Source organism: Trachemys scripta, chromosome 12, assembly GCF_013100865.1.
Source record: "Trachemys scripta elegans isolate TJP31775 chromosome 12, CAS_Tse_1.0, whole genome shotgun sequence".
NCBI classification, from domain to species: Eukaryota; Metazoa; Chordata; order Testudines; family Emydidae; genus Trachemys; species Trachemys scripta.
Window position 1 is genome coordinate 19,305,697 of NC_048309.1, and position 24,627 is coordinate 19,330,323.

General features: G+C 44.8%; 1 protein-coding gene across 5 annotated transcripts in view; it reads left to right on the plus strand.

The window, feature by feature from the left end:
- The first annotated feature begins 751 nt into the window (after positions 1 to 751).
- Positions 752 to 24,627, plus strand: part of PKIG (cAMP-dependent protein kinase inhibitor gamma) — a 40,783-nt gene continuing 16,907 nt past the window's right edge. The window contains exons 1-2 of one of the 5 annotated variants that reach the window (XM_034787250.1): positions 752 to 861; positions 8,216 to 8,286. The gene's annotated coding sequence lies outside the window, so the exon portion shown is untranslated. The other 4 variants (XM_034787249.1, XM_034787251.1, XM_034787248.1 and 1 more) reach the window with 4 other exon arrangements.

Here is a 24,627-nt window from a genome sequence, read left to right on the forward strand (position 1 = left end):
TTGCTTGCCACTATGCTGTCTCTGAGCTTTCTGTCCTTAATTGTTGTATAGTGCTGTTAATAGTTGCTGCTTTACATCCCAGAGTTGACTACATTTCAGTGTCAGAGGGGTAGCCGTGTTAGTCTGTATCTGTAAAAAGTAACAGAGGGTCCTGTGGCACCTTTAAGACTAACAGAAGTATTGGGAGCATAAGCTTTCGTGGGTAAGAACCTCACTTCTTCAGATGCAAGTAGAAGTGCGTGCTCGAAAGCTTATGCTCCCAATACTTCTGTTAGTCTTAAAGGTGCCACAGGACCCTCTGTTACTTTTTACATTTCAGTGGTGGTTGAAGTAAAGTGTGCATGGACTTCAGATCATTTTTTAAAGTATTGTATGCACTTTGGGATCCTTTGGAGCAAAAAGTGCTCTATAAAATGTAAGGTTGTTACTCAATTGGGTTTTTTCTTTTGCTGTCTCCAATAAAGTTGTTCTCATTGTATTGGTTGTTACGGCACGTCACACCAAAACACTTAGGAAAAAGGAAAAACACCAAGGTGCAGCTGAGAAGTGAATCTGAACAATATGCAAAGGGAACCTAGAACAGCTGTCCACACAAGGCACTAAACAGGTGGGAGGTCTGTAGTGGTTGTTACAGTAAGTAGGAGACCTCTGTGACAAAGGCAACGGTGTTCAAAATTGAAGGAAGGATGTTAAGCCACATGCAGCTGCTGGGAGATGAGGTTACAATGCAAATCTAAACAAAGCTTTTGCTAAAAGGAAATAGATCCTCCTATGTGCAGGGAGGTTGAAACTGAGCAAGTAGCTGCTTGACATCATCAAGCTGAGCATTGGATTACAACAAACAGGGACTTGGAAAGAGAGGTAGGACACGCCCCCCAAACCCTTGAAGTGCAACTTCATTTAGCAGCTATTAGTACAAGGAAACTGTAAGTCTGAAACTGACTGTGATAAGCTGGCCAGCTTGGCTGCTTGCCATACCAGGCAGGTATGCTTGGGGGTTAACTGAGCCCGGATTTGTTCGTTAGCGGCTTGATTTCTTAACTTGGAGAGCAGTGGGAGCTGTGTTCCGTAAGTACAGTTTTACATGCTGCTAAGAGAATGAGCTGCAGTGAATACAAACGTTAGCAATTTACAGTGCATCAGATATAGGAGTAGTTATTTTTACACAGTGATACGTATGCGATTACAAGGAAGTGCTGATCTGGTCCAAAGCTCTCAGCATTATTGTGTGGGAGCCAAAACTGTGACTCTGATGGATTATTTGTCTAAAGATATATTAAACTTTTTGCCTAAACTACTGGGAATGGCAGAATCAAGCTGCCCACAAACCATAGACTAAAGAGAATCCCATTTTTCTACGTAGTGTTTGTAGGTTGGTTGGTAGGGATGTGGCTACCATTCCACTTGAAAGGAATGCCATTCAGTACTTGCTCCAAAGGGCAAGTGGAGAGAGTGTATTCAGTATTTAGAAATCAAAACGCAACGTGTCTCTGTGACACCAATGGGAACCTCTAGCCTGATTTCTGTAGTCTGTCTGTTTATTTCTAGAAAGTGACCAGGCACAGAATATCCTACAGCATTGGCTTAGCCTTTGGCTTACGAATGAAAAAATAATACAAGTCCACAAGCTGTCCTGAGGGACTCTGTGTATGGAGCATATACTATACCAGGCACATTGTGCTGTGATAAGGGTGATCATGTTATAATATGAAATATCATTAAGGACTGCGAGGAATGGCATGTGTACTAAAGGTTCAGTCTGCACCATTGATGTGAATGGGAATTTTGTCACTAGCTTCAATGGAAGCAGAATCCGAGATGCTGTAGGGTCCAGCCTTATAAGCAAATGCAAAAAACTCACTGTTTTAAAATGAAGAGCCTTAAATAAAGCCACAGTGAGGTGGGAATCAGCAAAACACTTTATAAACTGGATTGAAAAATCCTCCCTTGTGGATCAGGGCTTTGTCCCCTGAGCAACTGATTTGGCTTATGGGGGTGCAGATCGTATGAATCTCACAACAGGCGAAAAGGGGTGGAAGAAGGGAAATGTTTCCATTTGCTCATGTCCACAAAATGTGAGCCAAATCCAGCTTGCCTTACTCACAGGAGCAGTCTCACTGGTGCCTAGATTCTCCTGGGATGGATGGATGGAGGAGTTCACAAGAGCACATCAAATAAGAGGTAGACCTAAACAGTATGTTGCACCAAAGAAATAGCATCAAGGTGAGTCCTTTAGAGAGGGGAAGACTCCAAGCTCAGCCTGCAAGCCAGATGCAGCCCATGGAGTTCTGTACTAAGAATTGCCAGAACCCTCCTGTTTAATAAAGAGATGCTGCATGTAATGCAGTAAGCAGTCCATTCCATGACTGCTGAATCCAGGCCAAGACAGACCTTATGTGGTAACTGTGAAGCACAAGCTGCATTTCCCAATCTGTGAGCTAGAAAGAGCTACAGAATTCTGAGTAACCAGCATCCTGAAGACTCCTCAAGCCTCTTCTCTCTAGTGAGGGACACTACATTGGTGGCAAGGACATATGGATTGAGACTCAACACCTGGTCTCATTCACGCTGCAAATGCAGTTTCACTGAAGGTCTCTAGAGCAGTGGTTCCCAAACTTGTTCTGCTGCTTGTGTAGGGAAAGCCAGTTTGTTTACGTTCCACGTCCGCAGGTTCGGCCGATCACGGCTCCCAGTGGCTGCGGTTTGCTGCTCCAGGCCAATGGGAGCTGGAAGCGGTGTGGGCCGAGAGACGTACTGGCCGCAGCTTCCAGCAGCTCCTATTGGCCTGGAGCAGTGAACCGCAGCCACTGGGAGCCGCGATCGGTCGAACCTGCGGACGCGGCAGGTAAACAAACCAGTCCGGCCCACCAGGGGCTTTCCCTACACAAGTGGCAGAACAAGTTTGGGAACCACTGCTCTAGAGACACCAGTCATCTATCTCAGTGATACCCAGCCATCTCAACTACAACAGGAAATGCCAAGTCCCCCAGGCAAAACTCCACACTGGCACTAATGTGCCAGGCACCCAGTTCTTAATGTTCATTGAGAGATCCCATTTCACATATGAGTGAAAGCTCAAGTACCTATGCAAATGGGTATCATGGGTAAGGTAGATGGACTCCAACCATGGATATCTCTGATAATGAAGGCACCAAAACCCAATAACCCAGATCAAATCAGAATATGAATCTCCCCAAAACTGTGCTCCTCTGGGAATGGCATGACTTACCCAACATTGATGCCACCATTGGTGATTTTGAGGAAACCACAACTTTCTCCTTGTCGATGTCAGTGGTAGATGTCATCAGCTTGAACTTACACTAGAAATGAGCTCTCTCATCATCGGAACTGCTTAGAGTCTTTCAGTTTCAGTGAAATCTGGCTCTTTTTAAAAAAAAAAAAAGCAGACAAAGACTTTCTGGTTTTAATTTTTTATGGTTTTGGAAATTTTTCAAAAAAAATTAAAAAAAATTTGAAACAAAAAAATTAAGCTTTTGTTTATGCTGAAAAAATGCTCTCTTTTCTGTTTCCATATTGACACATTCCATTTGAAAGTTTTTGATTGGTCATTTTAGTCACATGGTAAGTTGGAATGTTTCAATTTTCAAAATGCGTGTATTTCAAATCAGAAAAATTCTGTCTAAGTATAATTCTGTAGAACATTCAGAACATTAAAACGGGACCATCGTAAAACATAAAATGAAAAATGCTTTCAAATTTCTTGAAATTTCCTGTGTACCTATAGTACTTATATAGTCCTGGTTGCAATCTGAGCACTTAACTGTCTTTAGTGTATTTATCCTCAAAACTCTCTTGTGAATTAGGGCAAAGATATTATCCCCATTTTGCAGGTGGGGAACTGAGGCACAGAGGCTATGTGACTTGCCCAAGTCATGCAGGAAATATGTGGAAGAAAGAGAAAATTGAGCCTGAGTCCCAGACTTTTCCTAACCACTGGACCATCCTTCCAATTTCTGTGGAGCTGTGCCCCCCACCTTTTTCACCCAGATCTGATACAATCTCAGCACCTCTTAGTCTTCAGCGGTTCACAAGACTCAAACCCCTAATCCAGCAGTTTCTACAAGACTGGCTTAGCACCAAAAAATTCAGCAATTAGATATGATTCATGGGACTCATGGCAAATCAGTCAAAGCAGTTTGGGTATTTGAAAGACTCCAAGAGTGGAACCTCACTCTCAATTGGGCTAAGTGGGAATTCCACAAGTCCCCAGGAGAATATTTTGTCTGTGTCATTTCTGTGACTGGACTAGTCCCAGATCCTAACAAGGTAGCAGTTATCAGAAGCTTGTCGGTTCCACAGCATGCCAGTGAGGTACACTACCTCCTAGGAATGCTTAAGAATTGTGTATATAGCTAATCAGGATCATTTCTATACCTGGGTAATAACATCATTCCAGAAATCAACCGATCTAGGGCCAGTGGTTTAAATGTAGGGGAACTTTCCTCCCCCACCTTAAACTATTTATTCCTTGGCTGCAAACATTTCACTGTCTCTCACCCCAGGGGGGTGTATTTGTCTGCTTCTCCCCCATACAGTTCCATGGCATGTGCTATGATTTGCTAAATTCCTTATATCGCAACCCAGCATTTACATTGGGATGAGCTTTGAGACCTTTGTGTCACTTCTCTGTACCCACTCTCGACTAGAAATGTTACAAATCATAAGTCACTGTGTGGGGGCATTCCCATAAGAGCTCTGTAATACTTGGATTTGTTGGTGATGGCAGTGCAGGCACAACTTATCCCTGGTGTAGCTCCATTGACTTTGGCAAAGTTGCTTTTTATACGGAGCATAACTAACCTGTGGAACTCGCTGCCACAAGATAACACTGAGACTAAGAGTTTAGTAGATTTTAAAAACAGATCAGGCATATATATGGAGATGAATATCCACAGTTATAATGAATAGCATATACTTTTTGCTTCAGGACAATGACTAACTGTCGGGGGTGGGGATATTCCACAACTGTCCATTGCAAGATTTCTTGCACTTTTATCTGAAGCAGCTGGTGCTGACTATTATTGGAGGCAGGATATAGGACTAGCTGGGTCACTGGTCTGAGCTGATAAGGCAATTACTATGTACATCAGGCTGAATTCAGTCCATTGTTTGCCCATGAATCAAGAGGTGTGAGGCTGACCTTTTCCAAGCTGCTGTCACATGGACTTAACCAAAAGGGATTTCCTTTCTGGATTAGAAGTGATACCAAAGCATCTGTTGTGCAAAATAATGCTGAATTATTGTAGAATAGTTCCAGGAATTTTGGAACATCTGTTCATTTTGAAACCGTGCTGAGATCACTGCATTAATTCCACATGTTCAGCTACCACCCAGTAACGTCAGAAAATGGAGCACAAAAAAGATGTGTATTTGGCTGAAGGCAATACTAGTGTAATTCATTCACAATCAGATACACTGGGGATGCTCCTGCAGGTGTCCTGAAATAGCTGCCCATTAAATTCACTAGATAAAGGTACACCTCTACCCCGATATAACACAACCCGATATAACACGAATTCGGATATAACGCGGTAAAGCAGCGCTCGGGGGGGGCCAGGCTGCGCACTCCAGCGGATCAAAGCAAGTTTGATATAACGCGGTTTCACCTATAACGGGGTAAGATTTTTTGGCTCCAGAGGACAGCGTTATATCAGGGTAGAGGTGTACCAGATAAAGATCTGAAATGCCAGTATTCCTGGATCAGTTACTTTAGCCGCTCACACAAAGGCCAGAATGAAACTCCTATGGTTACAAGGGGAACCCATTATGTGAAAGTCACCCCTGCCTGGAAGGCCTTTGCATCATGTTAATCATAGAATCATAGAACTGGAGGGACCCCGAGAAGTCATCTAGTCCAGTCCCCTGCACTCGTGGCAGTACTCATTATCTAGACCATTCCTGCCAGGTATTTGTCTAACCTGCTCTTAAAAATCTCTAATGATGGAGAGTCCACAACCTCCCTAGGCAATTTATTCCAGTGCTTAACCACCCTGAAGTTAGGATATTTTTCCTAATGTCCAACCTAAACCTCCCTTGCTGCAATTTAAGCCCATTGCTTCTTGTCCTATCCTCAGAGGTTAGGAAAAACATTTTTTTTCTTCCTCCTCCTTGTAAAATATACTTGAAAACTGTTATCATGTTCCCTCTCAGTCTTCTCCTTTTCCAGACTAAACCCATTTTTTTCAATCTTCCCTCATAGATCATGTTTTCTAGACCTTTACTCATTTTTGTCGCTCTTCTCTTCTTCTAATCCAGCAATAGCCCTGGCTGGGAGGATGCATGAGCCGCACAACCCCAACAGGGGGCCTCTGCATGCCCACGTGCTCCAGAGGGGTCTACATGCCAGGTCTATGTGGCTCAGTGTGGAGTGAGCCCTTGGGGACTGGCCCTTGCCAAGCCTCACGTATGCACCTCCAATGGCCCAGAATCCTCACATAGGGGATTGGGGTGGGACAGTGCTCGCTGCTCCAGTCCACGGGCTGGAATCAAGGCTGCTGATGCCTGTGGGTTGGAAAGTTGAATTCCATCCTCCAGCTAACCAATGAGTTGCCCTCTCAAAGTCGATTACTTTGGGGGGCAAAGGCAAATTCCACCCCAGAAGAGCAGGCCTGCACAATCCTCTCTCTTTGCTTGCCAGTTCAGGCAAGCATGCCCTTATGGGTCTTTTGTTTTAAGCTCCTCCTGGGGCAGAGCCACACATGTATATGCAGCAAATCTGAAGCACTGGGCTCTGGCTCTTTGGGCTGCACAGCCAATGATCCTCAGAAGAGCAGAAGGACAAAGAAGCAAAATAAAAGAGCAGGGACTTTCTAGGTGGGCATCCTTCCTTCCTAGATTCGTGTGCCTGGCTGGTGCCATAGTGGGGGCAATGTATTTTGCCAGACATATGGGAATGCTGCTTCGTTTCCAGCCTGGCATGTCAATGGAGCCCCTGATTGTCAAAGAACGAAACGATGCAGTAAATGCGTGAGGTCAAATTTTCCCTTCTTTATCTGGACACTAATAATAAGTATTTTGCATTTATCTAGCCTGACCATCTCAAAGTGCTTCCCAAACATTAAATAAGCAAGTCTCCAACTCCCTCTGTGAAAGAAGCAAGTATTAATAATAGTGCCATTCTATTGATGAGGAAACTGAGGCACAAAGAAACAAAGTGACTTGCCCAAGGTCGCACATGAATCAGTGGCAGAGCCAATGATGGGCCTCATGAGTTTTGCCTCATGCTCCAATCACTCAATAATTCAGTGAAAAGCCAATGGAAAAAAAAAAGAAAGGGCCCAGATCTGCACCATGGTTGCAGCTGTGGAGGGATTATGCCTGTCGTAGCAGTACAGTGGGCTAATGAATTAAACCAGTTAAAGTTGCTGCACCAGCTAGTTCTTGCTTTCCATTCTGCTAATATTTGCTCCTGGGACAAAGGGAAAAAACAGTCCATGATGTTCCAGTTGGTCTGAAAGCTCAAACAGCTGCTAAAATAAGTGCCTTGGCTGAATTTTGCAGGTCAGGAGATTGCAATCCACCAGCAGTTGTTAAGACCACAGAGGAAATTTATTTGACTGGGGTTCAGGGACATAGGGATAACATTCAGCTGCAGGCAATGGTGAGTAAACCTAAGAAACACAAGATAAACTAAACAAATCATCTAAAAATACAGTACCAAATTTCCCATCTGGTCTTAAAGCATCTAATAGGGAAGTTTCACTGATTTAAACTCCAGTTTGGCTGGTAACTGAAATGTATTTACATTCTTGAGGGGAGCCAGTGAATCCTCTGAGCCTGCTGGGTCAAGCTGTCAAAAGTGGGGTCGGTGCACTTCTCCTCAGCATGTGCAAATTGGTTTAAAAAAAAGGAGAGAGAGAAACCACTTTGGGAAGCAGGGCCTCTTCCTAGGCCTTGTCTGCATTGGGACTATACCCAGCGGGGTTGCTGCATTGGTGCAAACCCCTGATGTAGACATCATGGTTCACACGAGTGGTTAAATCCCAACGTAGATAAGTTTCCTGCCTTCGTGTCCATCAAGCCAGGCTCTGGAAAGCCAGGTCCCCAGCCCGCCAGGTAAGGCCCTTTCAGCATGTGCTTTTCCTTGGCAGCTGTGGTCACAGGTAGATTTAAAGAGGGGTCCGCACAGTGAATGTACTAATTAAAGCATAGGAAAAATACATATAATGAAAATTGGCTCTCTCCTGTTCCTCAGAAACATTTGCTCTGATGTGTATGCAGCTGACCATCTGAAGACATGGATAGTAGGAAGGTCAACTAAATAAGGTAAGATTTTACATTCTAATTGGTTATCTGGAAAGGCAGCTGGTGGGACTTGATTTTTCATTCACAGGGTGACTTAAAAATCACACAAACTGGAAGGATTCCCCCCCCCTCCATTTTGTAAAAAGACACTTGACTGCTTGCTACGTTGAGAATAACTGCTAGAAAGTTGTTGAATGAGAGTTAAAAAGAAGCTTTAGGAAACACCCATACATCCTACTGACTGGAATGTGTTGGCATCTAATTTAGGTCTCTTCTAATTTCTATAAAGGGTTAATTAGATAGTGAGACCCAAGCAATGGGTTGAAGGTACAGTAGTCTGGGAAGCTGACCTGGAAAAGGAGATAACAAGTCTCGGGAACTCATTCTGAATAATATGCACAAACCTTTGTGGAGTGGCATAGCTGGGCCATGCAATTAAGGGGAACTGTTGCAAATTCCCCATTTATTTGTATGTGATCCCAGTGTCTGTACACAAACCCCAACTCGTGTTGTTAGTAAGGGTTTTGCCCCTGAAAGTCTGAACCTTAAAGTTTGCATGATCCCTCCTAGACATTGCTGGATGTGCAGAGATTGCACCTCTACGGTTAACATCTACTGTACTGCTGTACATGACTTCCCTACAGTATTTCCTATACTTACAAAATAGGCCATGGCACAGTACTTATACCAAGCCACGGTGAAATACTGGCTGCCAGGGGTTACATGCTAATGCAAACCATGTTCTGCTGTCTCTCAGTTGTTGGTGTATTTTGTGTAGCGTTTGGGGTATATTTTGAAAACAGCGCTTCATACACACATATCCTGCCCTTTGTTACACGTTGCACTTACACATTCATTAAACATTTCTTGCCAATACAAATGCATGTCACAGACCCTAACTCTGTGTTTAGATTAAATCTAAAAGTCCCTGGTAAGCCCCAAATCCTCACCCCTTTGCAAAGTCTTAGTAAATGCACACGGGGTTAAGAGATCCAGTGGACAGAGTCCTCTGGCTCTGTAGCCACTGCTTCCCCATGGTGGAGGATAGGTGTTAGCCGATAGATCCATGCAATCAGAGTTCCACTGGCTATGCCCTCTAGTCTTCCCAGATTCAATCCCCAGCTCTATGGGCGAGCCATGGAGGCATCAGCTATGCTGTTTCTTGGTACATATTGGCTGATAATGTGGAGCTCTCAGCCATCACGACTGCAGTGTTTGCAGCTTCGGTGATGAAGGACCATAATCCAAAAGGATTCTCTGGTGCATCCAGCCTCATTTTTCCTGCAAATCCTCTCAGTGGTTTGCCATGCACCTGCTGTGCACAGCACTCTGCCCCTCAGGTGTTGAGACAGTATGTACAGCCATCCCAGCCTAGTGGGAGATGGGGGCGGGAAGAAAGAGGTGGAATCTCAGTGGATGAATAAAATATGACTCTTCTACATGCCTGGGAGCTTTCTCTGTTTTGCTGATTAAATCAGTCAAGTCCACTTGGGGGAAGACTGCTGCCCCTCACTCTGCAGCATCTGCATGTGTATCTGGCTCTTGTTCTGCAATTTACACAGAGCAGGATTTAACCTGTCTGTAGGGAGAAGCTGCTGGTGCTTAATGCATGTCTGAGAAGGAATTCTCCACCTTTCTTTTCCAAAGCACACGGAGGAAGAGTTGTTTCAGCCCAGCCTGGCCATCACACTTTGAGTGGGAAGTTTTAAGGAGTTTCAATGAGTCAACATAACAGGTGAAGATGACAGTTCTAGGCAGATAACAAAACCATTTGGACTGGGCTTCTGGGTCCCCTTGCACCACTGCAGGACTGATTCTGTTATGCCTAAATTGTCTCTAATACACGGGGGTCTGGTCTAGTCTAGTCTTGCCCAAATGCCACTGATGACAACTTTGCAACTTCCCCTGGGAGATTAATTCCACAGTCTCATTTTTTCTTATAGCCCCAAAGGCAGGGATTTTCCATCATCATTCAAGGCAAACATTGCTACTGCCCTATTATGTACCACATAAGATGTTTCTCTTAATGAGAGGGAAGACTATATAACATGGTACCTTGGGAACAGACTGGAGCCAGTGTTGCTAATCAGCCAGGCTTTTTCCATAGTAACATTCTCTAGGGCCATCTGCTTTATTTTTGTGCTCTTACTGAGAGCTGCTGGGGACCTGACCCACAAGTAAGCTTGCTACCTACTCCCCAGGGCCAGGCCCTTCAGATCAGTCCTATTCAAAAGAAATATTTCTTTGAAAAGCTGAATATGACTCTCCTAGGCTAGTGGAGGTTTGAATAGGAGGAGAAAGATACTGGTGCGCTGGGGTCTCACATAGTCTCCCTGAGCTCTTTTACACTGAGAATTGTATACCCTAGCCTGCAAGACAGCGGTCTCAGTCTGGGCTCTCCCTTCCTAATGACGTATTATCATAAAAAAAGAGCACTCTAGTGCCTCCCCTTCTCAGGATATAAACAGAGGTCACATCAAATTCATTTCCTTCCCTCTCTGGGTACAAACAACTGCTTCCCACAAACAGCAGGGCCCTCACGCTTCCTGAATTAACCCTACCCTGCTCACTCCTCTCTCTCCCCACCCCCATTACCCCCAGCTTGTGTTTTCCTACTTCCTTTTATACATGGCAACAGCTGCTGGCCCTTGTTGAAAATGAGCCTCAGCTGTATCTGCTCCCCAGCCATTTAACCCTTCCATGCCTGGTTCCACACCCCTACAGCCCTGCCAGGGGACATGAAAGCATGGCCTTGAATGGAATGCCCTAGGCCAGCGGGATTAGAAGAAGGGAACTGATGCAGTTTGTATCCTGACAGGTCACTCAGAATTCAGCAGCCTGGGAAAAATCACATTGCTCTAATGTGCTGTGGGACTATGGGGTAGTTTTCAGCCTTTGAGTGGAAATACACCAATGATCAGAGTCTGTTTTCCATACTCATTGTTTTATTAATATCTTCCATACAAACAACTCAAAAAACCCAGGGAAAATAAAAATAAAGAAAAAATATGCCACCATAATGCTCCCTGCTGCTCAGTGATATTCCTCCCTTCCAGGGCTGTATGAAGGACACACAGACATAGGTTAGAATCAGCAAGTAGGGGCTAACTGCCATGGAACAGCTCACCCCAGAAATACAAGGCTCCATGTGTTACATCTAGAATTATAGAATATCAGGGTTGGAAGGGACCTCAGGAGGTCATCTAGTCCAACCCCCTGCTCAAAGCAGGACCAATCCCTAGACAGATTTTTGCCCCAGATTCTTAAATTGCCCCCTTAAGGATTGAATTTATAACCCTGGGTTTAGCAGGTAAATGCTCAAACCACTGAGCTATCCTTCCCCCCCCATTGGTGTGTGGCAAGTACAGCGTCCTGGATTCTTCCCTGCCCTGGTACAAAACCTGTCACAGGATGGAGAGGGGCGGCAATATGCCTGCCCTAGCCTGAGGCTCTTGGAAGTCAGTCTGTCCAAGATGCAGGTCAGAGCAGGCCTGAAGGCTGCCTTACATTGCAACTGCTGCGATAGCCTTCCAGGGCCATTGCAGCGCTACAGAATAGCCAGGGGATAAGCATGTTCTGACCCTACCCTGTCCATCCCTGACACCTCCCTGATATGCTACCTGTGTCCATACCTGGCAGAAAGGTGCCCTACCACTGGGGTCTCCAGTGTAGCTGCTTGGGTTAGTATAACCAGCCCAAAGGGGCCAAAAGGCACTGATGGTTTCCTTCCAGCAGAGGTATTTTTATCATTATCACTAATGTACTCATTTGGGTGCTGGATCATCCCAGTTCTGTGGGCTCAGCTCTTGTTCTTTTTAAGCTAGACAGTTAACTTTAACATGCCAAAACTTCCCTTTCCTACAAAGGGCTCATATGTAGAGATTGGTACCCTGCAGCACTCTGTCTGCACTGACCCCTGCTTTGCAAGTGGAGCCCGGATCTTCAGTAATGTGCTTCTTCCCTACAGGATGTAGAAAGAAAGACCCCTGATTTATTAGCGTCTAGAAACTATGGGATGCGTAAAACATATTCAGCATGGGAACAAAGCAAAAATACAAACACTGTCATAGCAATTGGCTTATGGCTGAGTGAAGGAACCAATTATTTCCATTAATCAACATGCTGAGAAGGTTTAAAATGCAACTTTGAAAAATCAGGCTAGATCTCAGAATTTTTTTTTATAAAAGCTTGGTTGCCAAGGGAGAATGTGAATCACTGTCACGGGGGATTTTTCAGGACAGACACTAGACCCGTGTTCCTAAGGTAGAATGAAATCAACCCTGCCCTCATGCAGGTAGACAGACTGGAATAATGTCTCTTCCATCCCCAAGCAAGGGCCAGATCTTCAACAGGTGTCAGTTGGCATAACTCCATTGAACAGTGACTCACGCCAATTGAGGAGCTGGCCTTCCAGCTGAAAGGGAAGCTTAGCTTGGTTTGAAACTGACCTTCAGAGAAGTACTCATACCACAGTGAGGCTAGGCAGGATAAATGCCTATCCAGCCAGACAGATGATACTGAGGACAGAGAGAAAATGAGGAGAGAAGAGGACTGTTGTTGTGTTCAGTTGGCCCTTTCCTTCCCTCTCCCTCAAGCTCCATTAGTTCAGACAGGAACCATGACAGTCAGGGCCAGCTCTACCATTTTTACAGCCCCAAGCAAAAAAAAAAAAAAGCCGCTCGGACTGTGCCGCCCCAGGAATGGACGGAATGCTGCCCCTTAGCATGTGCCGTCCCAGGCACGTGCTTCCTCCGCTGGTGCCTGGAGCCGGCCCTGATGACAGTAACTTGGAGGGGCAGTTCCGTTCTGAATGGGATAACTGTGTACAAATGTCATCATGGTCTCTATGTTAATTATGTCTCTGACTCAGGTCCAAAATGCTCCCTTTGCAAGCCCTAGCTGCCCATGTCCCAAACTCAGCCTGTGTCCTGAGAGTCAAGCTGGGTTCGTTCTGGGTCAGGCATCATCATCACCAGTAATAGAGATTCATTGTCTTCCAAGGTGTTGCACAGGGAGGAGTATGGAACCGAGTAACAAAGGTTGTCGGTGTTTTGTGAGTCAGAATAGACTCCAGCTCCCCCTACCATAGCTGGGTTTCAATCCCTCTAGTCAGCAGCTCTGACTCTGGATACTCAGAGGGAGCAGTTTAGTGGAGTAAGAAGGAGTCACATTACCTGTATTGCCACCCCCAAACATTCAAACTAATGATCCAGGCCCTCAAGACTCAAGAGATTTTTATAAATAAATACATCTGGAGTTATTTTCTTTCCCTTCTGGTTTCTCAGCCTTTGGAGGGCACTTGAGTCAGGTTTTCAGACTTTTCCCTGCTCTTATAGGGGCAATGAAAGCTGCGATTCTCATGTAACCCCTGACCCTAGAACTGGGGCTGTAAGAAAAACACCCACTATTGCAAGAAGTGTCCCAGGTCACACTGGGGAGCAGAAGCACACTGTCTGGCTTAAAGCTAGCTCATGTATGTCTACACATGTTACAATCACACCTCCCACTGTCTCATTGCCAAGTCTCCCTTCACAGCTGTGTGATGCTGGTTTGTGCCCCTAGAGGCTGCAGACAAGGGAGAACTGTAAGTAACTTACGCTAGCCCCTTTTCATCACTTGATTACTCAGACATGCTTTTTACTGCATGCTACTATCTATTGCCATTACATGGGATTAGATGTAGCCTTTTATCACCACCATAAACTGACACTCTGGTGCTGCCAGTAACAGGTGGCACAGGATCAGAGCTGCTACTGGGGCTGAGAGGTTAAAGCTGGCTAATGCAAATGCTATTAAGGCTGTTGCCACTGACAAAAGCAGAACAATACACTCCTGAAAGCCCTGCCACAATTACCTCTTTCATGGGCAATGAGGCGGCACAGCCACAAAAGCAGTTGTTCTATTCAACTGTCCGGGGCCTTGTTTGTTACTTTACCATCTTGCCTGAATAAGTTATGTCTGTTGGGATCTGTGCCGGTGCAATACCAGAGGAACGTACACTGTGTTGAGTAGCTGGAGTGGCAGGAGATGCGGTGGCTCAGGAATGAGCTCTGTTGGCAGCCTGGGGGACTGGACAGTTGAAGGTGCTGCAGGCCAGAACTGAGATGCACTGACAGAGTTTCTGAGGAGCACAGAGCTAGAGCAGAAGGGGATGCTGCAGGCTAGGATTGAGATGCATTGGGAAAGTTGTATGGGTGCCCCAGAACTGGGATAACAGGAGATGCAACCGCTCAAGTCAGGCTTGAAATACATGGGCAGAGCTATGTAGGAGGAACCCACGAGTGGAGCAGCGAGGGATACTACAAGGTCAATGCTGAGGTGCACTGGCAAAGCTATGGGGGGTCCTCAGAACTGGAGCAGCAGGGCATGCACAAGAGCAGCAGGTGGGCCGAGCATGCATTGGCAGAGCAGTGTGTGGGCCCAAGCTTGAAATAGCAGGGAGTGCAAGAGAACAGGTGAGGACTGAGATGTTTTGATGTTATGCAGGGGAAGGTCACCGGGCCCCTATGCACAGTGGGGCTAGCTCAGGCCACTTCAGATAGTTCTTTAATTCCATGAGCATGAAATGCATTTATATTTTAAAACAAATAAAATGTAAAAGCATTAATCTGTTGATGAGCACAGAGGGTTAGACCCTTAGATCCCCTTCATATGTTACTCTTTATGCCCTGCCTTTTTGGCAAATCTGAAAGAACCCTTAAATCCCTCCTCCTCTTGCAATAACCTGGAACCTGAAGAAGGTGGCTGTGTTTAACTTGGTGCGGCTGAGTTTACTGAACTTAGCGTGAGAGCCAGAGGGTGCAGTGTTATTTACAGTGACTTCCTTCCCAAACCAGCAGTGAGCTTTATATAACACAGTCCAGCCTGACATCTCATTTGTCTGGGCTCTGCTGGGAGATCCTGGAAAAGCTAGTGGAGGGTCCCGGCCAGTCTTTTCCTTTAGGTTCTAGTTAATAGGAGTTACATGCATGGACGGATCCAAGACTAGAGACCTTCTCTCTGATTGCTTCTTTCCTTTGCCAGCCAAGGAACATGGTGCCTTTAAGATGCTGTGCTCCCTGCCTCCCACAACATTAAGTGGTAATAAGAGCTGGGAACACTCAGCACTTTGCAGGAGCCAAGCATGCCAGCAAAGCCCATTAAGACGGTGAGCTCTTTGGGGCAGGGACTGTCTTTGCTCTGTGTTTGTCCAGTGCCTAGTGCCATGGAGTGCCATGACTGGGGCTCCTACATGCTACTGCAATACAAATAATAAGCAATAAGAATGACAAGTTTGAGAGAGTTATATTCGGGGTGGGGAGGCATTTTCTTGCCCCAACCTTGTTTTCAGGGGGCTTAAACCACACTCAAAACCCCCTCGCTCTTTGGGATGAAATTTCTTACACTCGTTCACAGGCACAATGTCATTCGAAAGGTTGCTAAGATTCCAGCTGCCTGTTGCCAGAGTCCTGGTGAAAACCCCTTGACCCTTCGTGCTAGTTCTGCCTTGTTCCCCCTCTGGCTGAGGCTGTGCCGCAGGAGTTTTCCCTGCAGACCTGAAGGAAGTACAGAAATCCTGTCGCTCCCTTTTCTGTGCTCTAGCAGGCCCCCTCAGAAGGAAACCACCTCACTCTATGAATATTTTAAGAGCTCAGCGGGGCTGGTGCGTGTGCTTTGCAGTTGTTATGGATCTTGTCCCAATAGGGGAGTTCTAATAATAGATCCTGAACTGTGGAATGAGAGGGCAAGGGGCTGATTCTTAGAAGAAAGCTCTTTGTCTATACAAGAGATTGTACAAATTCACTCATGTCCCCGTAGGGTATTAAAGGGGAAATGAAGCGGGATGTAATGCCTGTTGAGAGCAGCTGATCACAGGCCCCTTTTCCCCTACAAATCCACAATGCTATGCTTTTAAGAAAGATGCACCTTTTATTCAGACAGATCGGCATCACCTGTTCCTTCGGATTCAAAACTTCAAGACTTCATAGAATTTCAGGCCAGAGGGGACCATTAGATCATCTTATCTCCCATGTAGCACAGGCCATAGACTCTCAGCCAATTACTAAGCCCAATAATGTGGATGCGCCTGTCCCTTGTGCCTTGCTGCTGGCTCTTTCCCCAGAGCGCCTAGCAATCACTGCCCCAGGCAACAGCAGCATGCATGGGGATTGAGAATGGCCTTTCATCTTGGCTTTTCTAGCTGTCCCAAAGACACTGAACTCAGACCACAGACACCGGGAGAAGCATGTAAGGGGAGGGGACAGGATTTTCCCTTCTCGCGAGAAGTCAGATAACTCATATCCAGCATGGTCTCCATTGGCCAGTGCAACTGGTTGGGCTGTACCAACTGCCCCAGCAGGCAGGCAAGAGTTCCAGTGAGAACTTTCAGAGCCAGCAGCAGTTCAAGGGTGGGCCAGGCCTGCTTGGGGAGTTAACTCCCAACTGCCAGGTATTTTAAGGTAGGGGGGGTAGCTGTAGCTCCCTATAATGTTTCCCTAGGTGAAATGAGATGGCTGTGTTTGCTTCAGCTCCCATTCCCGACCTAGCCCCTGTACTCCATTGTAGTGCCAAAGGGCCCAATTCTCAGTGGCACACAACTCTGACTGTGGAGATGAGCCTAAATATAGGTGGGAAGGCCCCCTTCCTCCCTCGGGAATACCTGCTATGCAGAGGGTCTCCCTGACTGCTGCAGAACTGACATAAGCCTTGCTTTCAGCCTCTTGCATACTGAGTGTGTGCATCAAGGGTGTGCACTGCCCTATGGCTATTCTCTGGTTCCTAGGGCCCAGGGGAAGCAAAGTAGAAACTATAGCAGCCTGGAGGTTGCTCTAATTTACACCCGGGGCCAGGCAGCCTCCTACGTAGCCCCAGAATACAGGAGACACAAAGGTGGTTTAAAGCCACCTTCCCCCCTCATCCACCCTCCCTCCCTGCCCCAAGCACAAGAACAGAGCAGCCAGGTTCAAAGTATCTCCCTTTGTAAAGGAAGGTGGGTTTTTTGTGCCTACCTCTGTGGAGAAATCTAGCATTGCGTTTAACTTTTGAACTTCCCTCCTTCCAGTCAGCTGAGGAGCAGCTGCTTGATCAGGGTGGAATGTCTAAGCCTGAGGAGAAAAAAGGGAACCCTCTCAAAAAATGCCTGAAGTGCCAGGTAGAGTTGGGCAGAGCCTCTTTCAGTATGCAGGGCCTGTGTCCTTGCTGCAATACCAAGGCAGGAGAGGACCAAAAGAATCAGAAAGGCAAGAGGTAAGGAAGCAAGCTTAACAAGGGGGAAACAACACTTGAGTGCAGTGTAGCTATTTTATCCACTGCCATCTGGCAGCAGCACCTAGGGCTGTGCTTGTATCAGTAACATTGATGTAGCCTAGACGTGGACGTGGCTGTTCCCTGCCCCAAAGAGCTTCCGGTGGAACTTCCGCAAAAACAATATCCCCGGCCATAGGGCAGGGACAGAGGCAATGACCACAAGGTTTGGAACAGCGGCTTTGTGAAAGCAGGGAGCTTTGAAGAGGGAGGTGAAGGCTGGCTCATGGAAATGGAAGTGTGTTTAGCTACCCAGGGCAGCCTGGAGGCAGGGGCAAAGCAGAGAGAGGGATTTGGCAAAGGGAGCAGCTGGCTGAGAGAACTGGGAGGAGCGCAGAGGTGCGAGACAGGGTGAAGGGTGAAATAATAATAATGTAGATTGTCAGAGCATGGGATCAATATGAACTAATTTATCCTCCCACGCCTCTGCTACGCAATGTCCCCATTTATAGAGGGGGAAGCTCAGGCACAAGGGAAGTGACTTGCCTGAGGTCACACAGCAAGCCACACCCACACTGGGAGCTCCTAGGCCTGTGCTTAATCCACTTGACCACACTGCTTCTGCAAACGAAAGCAGGGAGGCAGTCAGGGCTGGAGTTGTGAAGAGCCTTGAGGGGGATGCGTGTCCAAATCCAAAGGTGGAATCTTGCTTCTCACACGACTGAAGGAGATGAAACGCAGTGTACGTGGGTGGGGGAAGGGCTTGCTGAGAGTGGATACCTCTGTTTTACTTTAAAGGTGTATATTGGGTACAAACCAGATTTTGCTGGAGGAATCTGTACATTAGTGTGTGCGGTCATCTCTTTTGGCCTGACCGGTTAGACAGCATTCAGGGTCTTGCAGGTTGTCGCCTTTAGGAGAAGAAATCAGAGACAGTCAGGTATTTCTTTATGTACACTCTTTGTAAATAAACAGGATTAAATTGCAGCAAGGGAGGTTTAGGTTGGACATTAGGAAAAACTTCCTAACTGTCAGGGTGGTTAAGCACTGGAATAAATTGCCTACGGAGGTTGTGGAATCTCCATCATTGGAGATTTTTATGAGCAGGTTAGACAAACACCGGTCAGAGATGGTCTAGATAATACTTAGTCCTGTCATGAGTGCAAGGGATTGGACTAGATGACCTCTCATGGTCCCTTCCAGTCCTATGATTGCCTCAAAGTCCTATTTCCCTAAACACAGCAGGGATCAAATAGGAGGTTCACAGTTCTAAGTCTCTTTCCAGCCAGCACTCTACCCAAAAAGCTCTCCCTCTTGGCTTTTTCTCAGGGCCATAATCTTTTCCTGTCTGCTTGACTTTCCTGCTGCCTTCTCTGCCTGCTTCTGCTCAGAGACACATCTACCTCCATCAGATAATACACTCTGCCCCCACAGCTCAGTTTCTGCCTAGCTTTGCATATGTTGGCGACCCCTATGGTTTCCGTTGTCTTACTTGAAAAAGGAGCTTAGCTGCTTCTTACTTTTATCCTGATTGAAGGGCAGCCATTACATCCACCAGCTTCAGTGAGGTTTCACACAACTTCCAAAGCTCTGTCCAAGTTGCAGAACTACCAGGCTGGATTCCTCTCCTGCCAAACATCCTGTCACGGGGTGAAGGCTAAGTGCTGCAGGGTTGTTTGAATGGTAATTGCTCTGTAAAAATTCCTGCTTAGCCAGTTCTCCTCAGGATCCAGGGGAGGGTAGTGCAAACCCAGCCATTAAAAGGCAGCTTTTCCAGTCTCATGGGGAGGGAGCCCGTCCTGGAAGGCTTAGCCCACATCATTGGCGGATTTCCTGAACAGCTCATCCTGGTGCCTGCCCGGAGCAGATGAGTTATTCTCCAAAGCTTCCTAGACACTTCCCAAGGGTGAAATTTGCCCTTTGCAGAGGGCCAGCACCAGTCCTAGACATCCAGTTGCACTTTGGCCCTTTGTACAGGGATGAATAGCACCCAGGACACACTTCCACCAGTGGTAGCATCAGCGAGGCTGCAACAATACTGGACCACTGTGGGGAGAATGTCTGAAAACCCTCAATGAGGACTGATACGTAGCCCTAGGTAGCACCCATCCATGGGTGTTAGCTGCTCTTGTCTTGGGCAGAAAGTGGCTCCAGGCTGGGGCAGACAAGATCTGCTGCCTGATAGGACCAGGTCCATCACTGAGCATAGCTCTATTGCTGGGATCCGGAAGGCGAGTTAGACCCGGTGTCCTGGTTCAGTTCCATCTCTGAGTATTAGCTGGTTTTACATTTACTGTGCGGGCTCTGTCAAAGTTAGACTCAGGACTCATAGTTTGTCAGACCACTCTGTTTTATTAGCACAGCGCTCTGCTAATACATTCAGATAATGTGAGCCCCCATGCAAGATTCAAACAGTCTTATTTATACAGATAAAAGGGTGCAAACTAAACAAAGGGACAGAGAGAGCAAAATTGTAAAATTTGCATAGGGCACAATATGCATATCCTGCTTCCTTATTAACTCTTATCGATCTAAGGCTAATGCTTCACCAATTGCCCTTAAGTGGGGCAATTCATTAAGCAGTTAATGTCTGCTTTCCTGCCCCCCTGGCTTGCAGCATTTCTCATTTCTATTTAAAGGTACATACAGCATTCTTTAATTCATTCTATTTCTTTAATGTAATTCATTTCACTTTCACAATCCCTCCTTTTGGTCAAGCTTACGCAAAGACCAACAATTACTGGGTTCCAAATATTAATCGTTCTTTATCTCTTCGTTCATCAGTGATATTTCGAAATCATATTAGCACTCTGTTTTGGGGCAGTCACTTGGGTGGCATACCTTACACAATTCTGGATACAACAGGAGATTAGCTGAAAGCATACAAAAATCATTAGGATTTCAAACAGGATAGTCAGGGCTCCCTGAAACAACCAGTTTCCTATGCCAGAGAAATTTAACAGGTTACTTAGCCACTTCCATAAAGAACTCAGCTCTTCATGGGGAAGATATGCGATTTGTTCTAAGTGACTAGCGCGATCTATTACTTCCTTGGGTTCGTCAGGTATGAACACACAACATTATTTTCCAATGAGAGCACAGGTCCCTCCTTTGGCCGCCAGCACAATGTCCAATGCCTGACGGTTTTGGAGGGCCATCTGTCAGATCGCCCCTGTTTCTTTGGCCAGGGTTTTTTAAACTCTCTCCGATTTCATTTGCCATTATTTCAACTACTGCTTGTAATCTCAGGAGCCTTTTTGCATGGTGTTGAAAGATTGTATTGTTTTCACTAAGGTTACTGTAGGGGGAACATGAAATTGATTTTTTTTCTGTTTGATCCTCAGGTCAAGAAAAAAATTCTTATCCCCATACCCAGCCTGCCCCTTTTTATTTTATTCGAATAATCCCATACACCATTGGCCACAATATGCTGAAGGCAACGGCTTTTTCCCAGATCCAGCCTTGTCCATTACACATTCAACACCAATGACCTTTTCCCTCCATCACACTTATCCATTTAGATACATTTATTCCCACTGCTTCCCAAGTGTCATTATTGTTCCATGTTTTGTTAAACGGACGAGGTCCTCCAGTGAGGTCTGGGGAATTGAGTGGGATTGCCAGGACAGGAACACAAGCTTGAGAGGGGGCTGGGATGTGGCTGCAGATCCAGCAATTAGAAATATTAAGGGTCTGAGCTATCCACACTTGCTGCTGGATAAAAGAATTGTCATTGTGGACTCCCCAGACCTTAAGACACCAGCAGCCGAGGAACAGGCACCACCAGAGGCTCATGTTGGAGGCAAGGCCCTTCCGGTTCTGACAACCTCAACTGAGGGAACCGCAGTCATGGTTTTACATCCACCAGACAGCAGGCACTAGGCTCACTACTGCTTCTTTTTGGGCCTTGCTTTAGGTCCTTGTCTGCTTCTGGCAACCCTTACGAGAGCGTAGATGGTAAGGTATTGCAGGCTGTTCCTCTACCTCATCTTCTGGAGTCAAAATTGACTCTGCGTGGTCCTGAGGTGATTGGTTTGCTGGGGGGGAGGGGTGCCTTCTTACACTGCGAAGCACGTATGCACGCTGTGATGCCAGACAGTTTAACAGCCATCTGGATAGTAAGCAGTACCTGATGATTCTTTGATGTCCTTTAAGTCTCTTTACTTCTTCTTCCTTGACTCTGGCTATAACAATGGCCTTTACACCTTATCTTTTCCTGATGCATACATTCCTTATTCACACAGAATACGTGAGAATACAAACAGTAGTATTTTATATGGAACAAAAAGGCATTGCAAATTAAACCTTGCTAAGTTTTACAATCAATAACCAAGACAATTTACATTGAGACCCAGGCCTTCAATGTTCCTCTAATCTACTTAACATAGACACAATAGAGAATCCTGTTTCTTACTTACTAAACCTTAAAACAAAGAAATGTATATTTAACTAGAGGCCTACTTTGTAATATATATAGGAAACCATAGTAGACATTATAACTTATTCTAAAACAAAAGGGTGACCATAATCACTCATAAGGATTGTTCTGGTCTGTCATTCCTTTCTGCTATTCAAAAAGGGTGGCTGACAGGGATGAAATCAAATCATACATTAATTCTTATGGGACATTATAAAATCCTGCTCCTACATATCCCCCTTTTGACACTAAGATTATTAATCGCCAGTGTCACTTCTTATTTAGTCCACATAATAGAAAATACTGGGAGGTGATTTGGGCCTGTGGCTCTAGCTTTGCATACATTTGTTTTATCCAACAGCACATTTCAAATGTTACAATTAAACACATACAATTTAAAATAAAAAACAATTAGGGTTAGTAACATTAGTATGCCAGTAGTTGTGGGAGACTATTCAGAAAATATATTATACCAATGGTAAGCTGTTATGTCTTTCTGCAGTGGCAATTCTTAACATGTTGCTATTTGCATGTATAATATGAATGGTTCGGTTTCCCACATTGCCTTTTTGTTTGTTTTAGGAACTATGTTACCTTTTTACCTTTTGTAAACACATTACTTACATTACATTTACATTTGTCTATTGGAAGGTTGCTAACACTTCCATTCTTTTAAAACACTTTCCCCCCCAAGAATTAACACATACACATAGCCCATTATACAGTACTTTGGTCTCATTATTCATTTTATCCCACATACAGGATCCTAGTGAGATGTCTTTACTACAGGGCTTTGGAGCAACAGGCATGGATAAGCATACCCACTTTTATTTGTTTCTTATTAGGTTGTCCTGTAGCTGATATTAGCTTTTTCTGAAAGACAAAAATAACATTTTTCTACCCCTTTTGGGGTGGCATTCATTATTGCTTAAAATATTCCTTTCTTTTACAAATACCCTTGCTGATTGCAGGCAAAACAAGAGGAATTACCTCCATATTTTCCTGTGTTTTTGTTCTATAGGCAGGCCAGGTTTTAATGGCTTCTATCTTTTAAGAGTTATGGGGAAATTATCCCACTGTTCAGTCATTAAATCCATGAGGTGGTGTACCTCAGTTTTCCCTTTACAGCAGACCAAGGTTACAATGTCTTTCCTGCTGTATTAAGCTTTAAGTTTGTTCACAGGTAACAGCTGAAAAGCATCATTACCATAAAGAATTTTTTTTTTTTCAAAAATCATACACACTATACATTGTTACAAGGGTACTTATTAACATTAAATTTATTTTAATTAAAAGTATCTTGTTATACCGTGCCTTTTATTTAGACAATTTGTTTGCTGACCAGGTATGTTCTTTATCTGCAACTTCTTTGTGCTGGCAGTTCTCTCACTTCCTTTATCAGTTAGATAATTTGCATCAACACAGGCTTGGCTTTTGGATTCAAAACCATTAGCAGAGCTCAGAGACTCTGTCTTAAAAGGAACACAATTAACTTTTACCAGAGTTTTGATTACTTTTAACTCTTGCTTCCAAAACACACACAGATCTGAAAAAGAAAACACAATCTATTGTGGCTCCTTTGGAGCCCTAATAGGATTTTAATTAAGTAAGCACATTTCGTTTGCATTTCTTTTACCCCCTCTATAATATACACTGCACACGTCTGCACATTCCTTCTATACTTTAACTTTTAAACCATTAGCCATATTAATTTTTACATAAGGTGTAACTGTTTCTTTTGTTCTTACAGAGTTTTATGTACCCTTATCAAAGTGACAGTCTGATTACACAGAGCCATTTTAAGGCTCAGTGTTTCTAACATTGCTTCTTTTTGTTTTGTGCACCTCACCCCTGCTGTTGCTTCAGAGGGCCACTGTCTTTATTCTTTTCCTACAGCTTTCATTTGCTATTTTGTTACAAAAACAAACAAACAAACAGAATCCAGAATCTCTCCCTATTTTTCTGATTTTGACTGTCCTGCTGCAGTCATGACTTGGTCTTTATTTGAAAACATTTAAATTTAGTAAAGAATCAAGTTACCCCTTAAGGGTTAAATACCAAATCTCAAAGCCAACCAACACTGATTACCTGTGTCTGGCAAAAAGGTCTGTCAGTTTTGCAACTTTGAATTAAAGAGTCAAATGGATTTTTAGTGGCATTATAAACAAAACAAAACCAATTTATCTTAAACTTACAAAACCGGAGTTTTACAAACCTCACATATTCCCACAGACAGACAGATACATATACATTTTCTTTCCCTTAACATCCCTCTTACACTGCTTTGTTTTTACATAGCTGTACATAGATTACATTACCTTTATACATTTGGTTTCAGAGTAACAGCCGTGTTAGTCTGTATCCGCAAAAAGAAGAACAGGAGTACTTGTGGCACCTTAGAGACTAACAAATTTATTAGAGCATAAGCTTTCGTGGACTACAGCCCACTTCTTCGGATGCATATAGAATGGAACATATATTGAGGAGATATATATACACACATACAGAGAGCATAAACAGGTGGGAGTTGTCTTCAAAAGTTTTTTTTCTCTTAATTAATTGGCCTCTCAGCGTTGGTAAGACAACTCCCACCTGTTTATGCTCTCTGTATGTGTGTATATATATCTCCTCAATATATGTTCCATTCTATATGCATCCGAAGAAGTGGGCTGTAGTCCACGAAAGCTTATGCTCTAATAAATTTGTTAGTCTCTAAGGTGCCA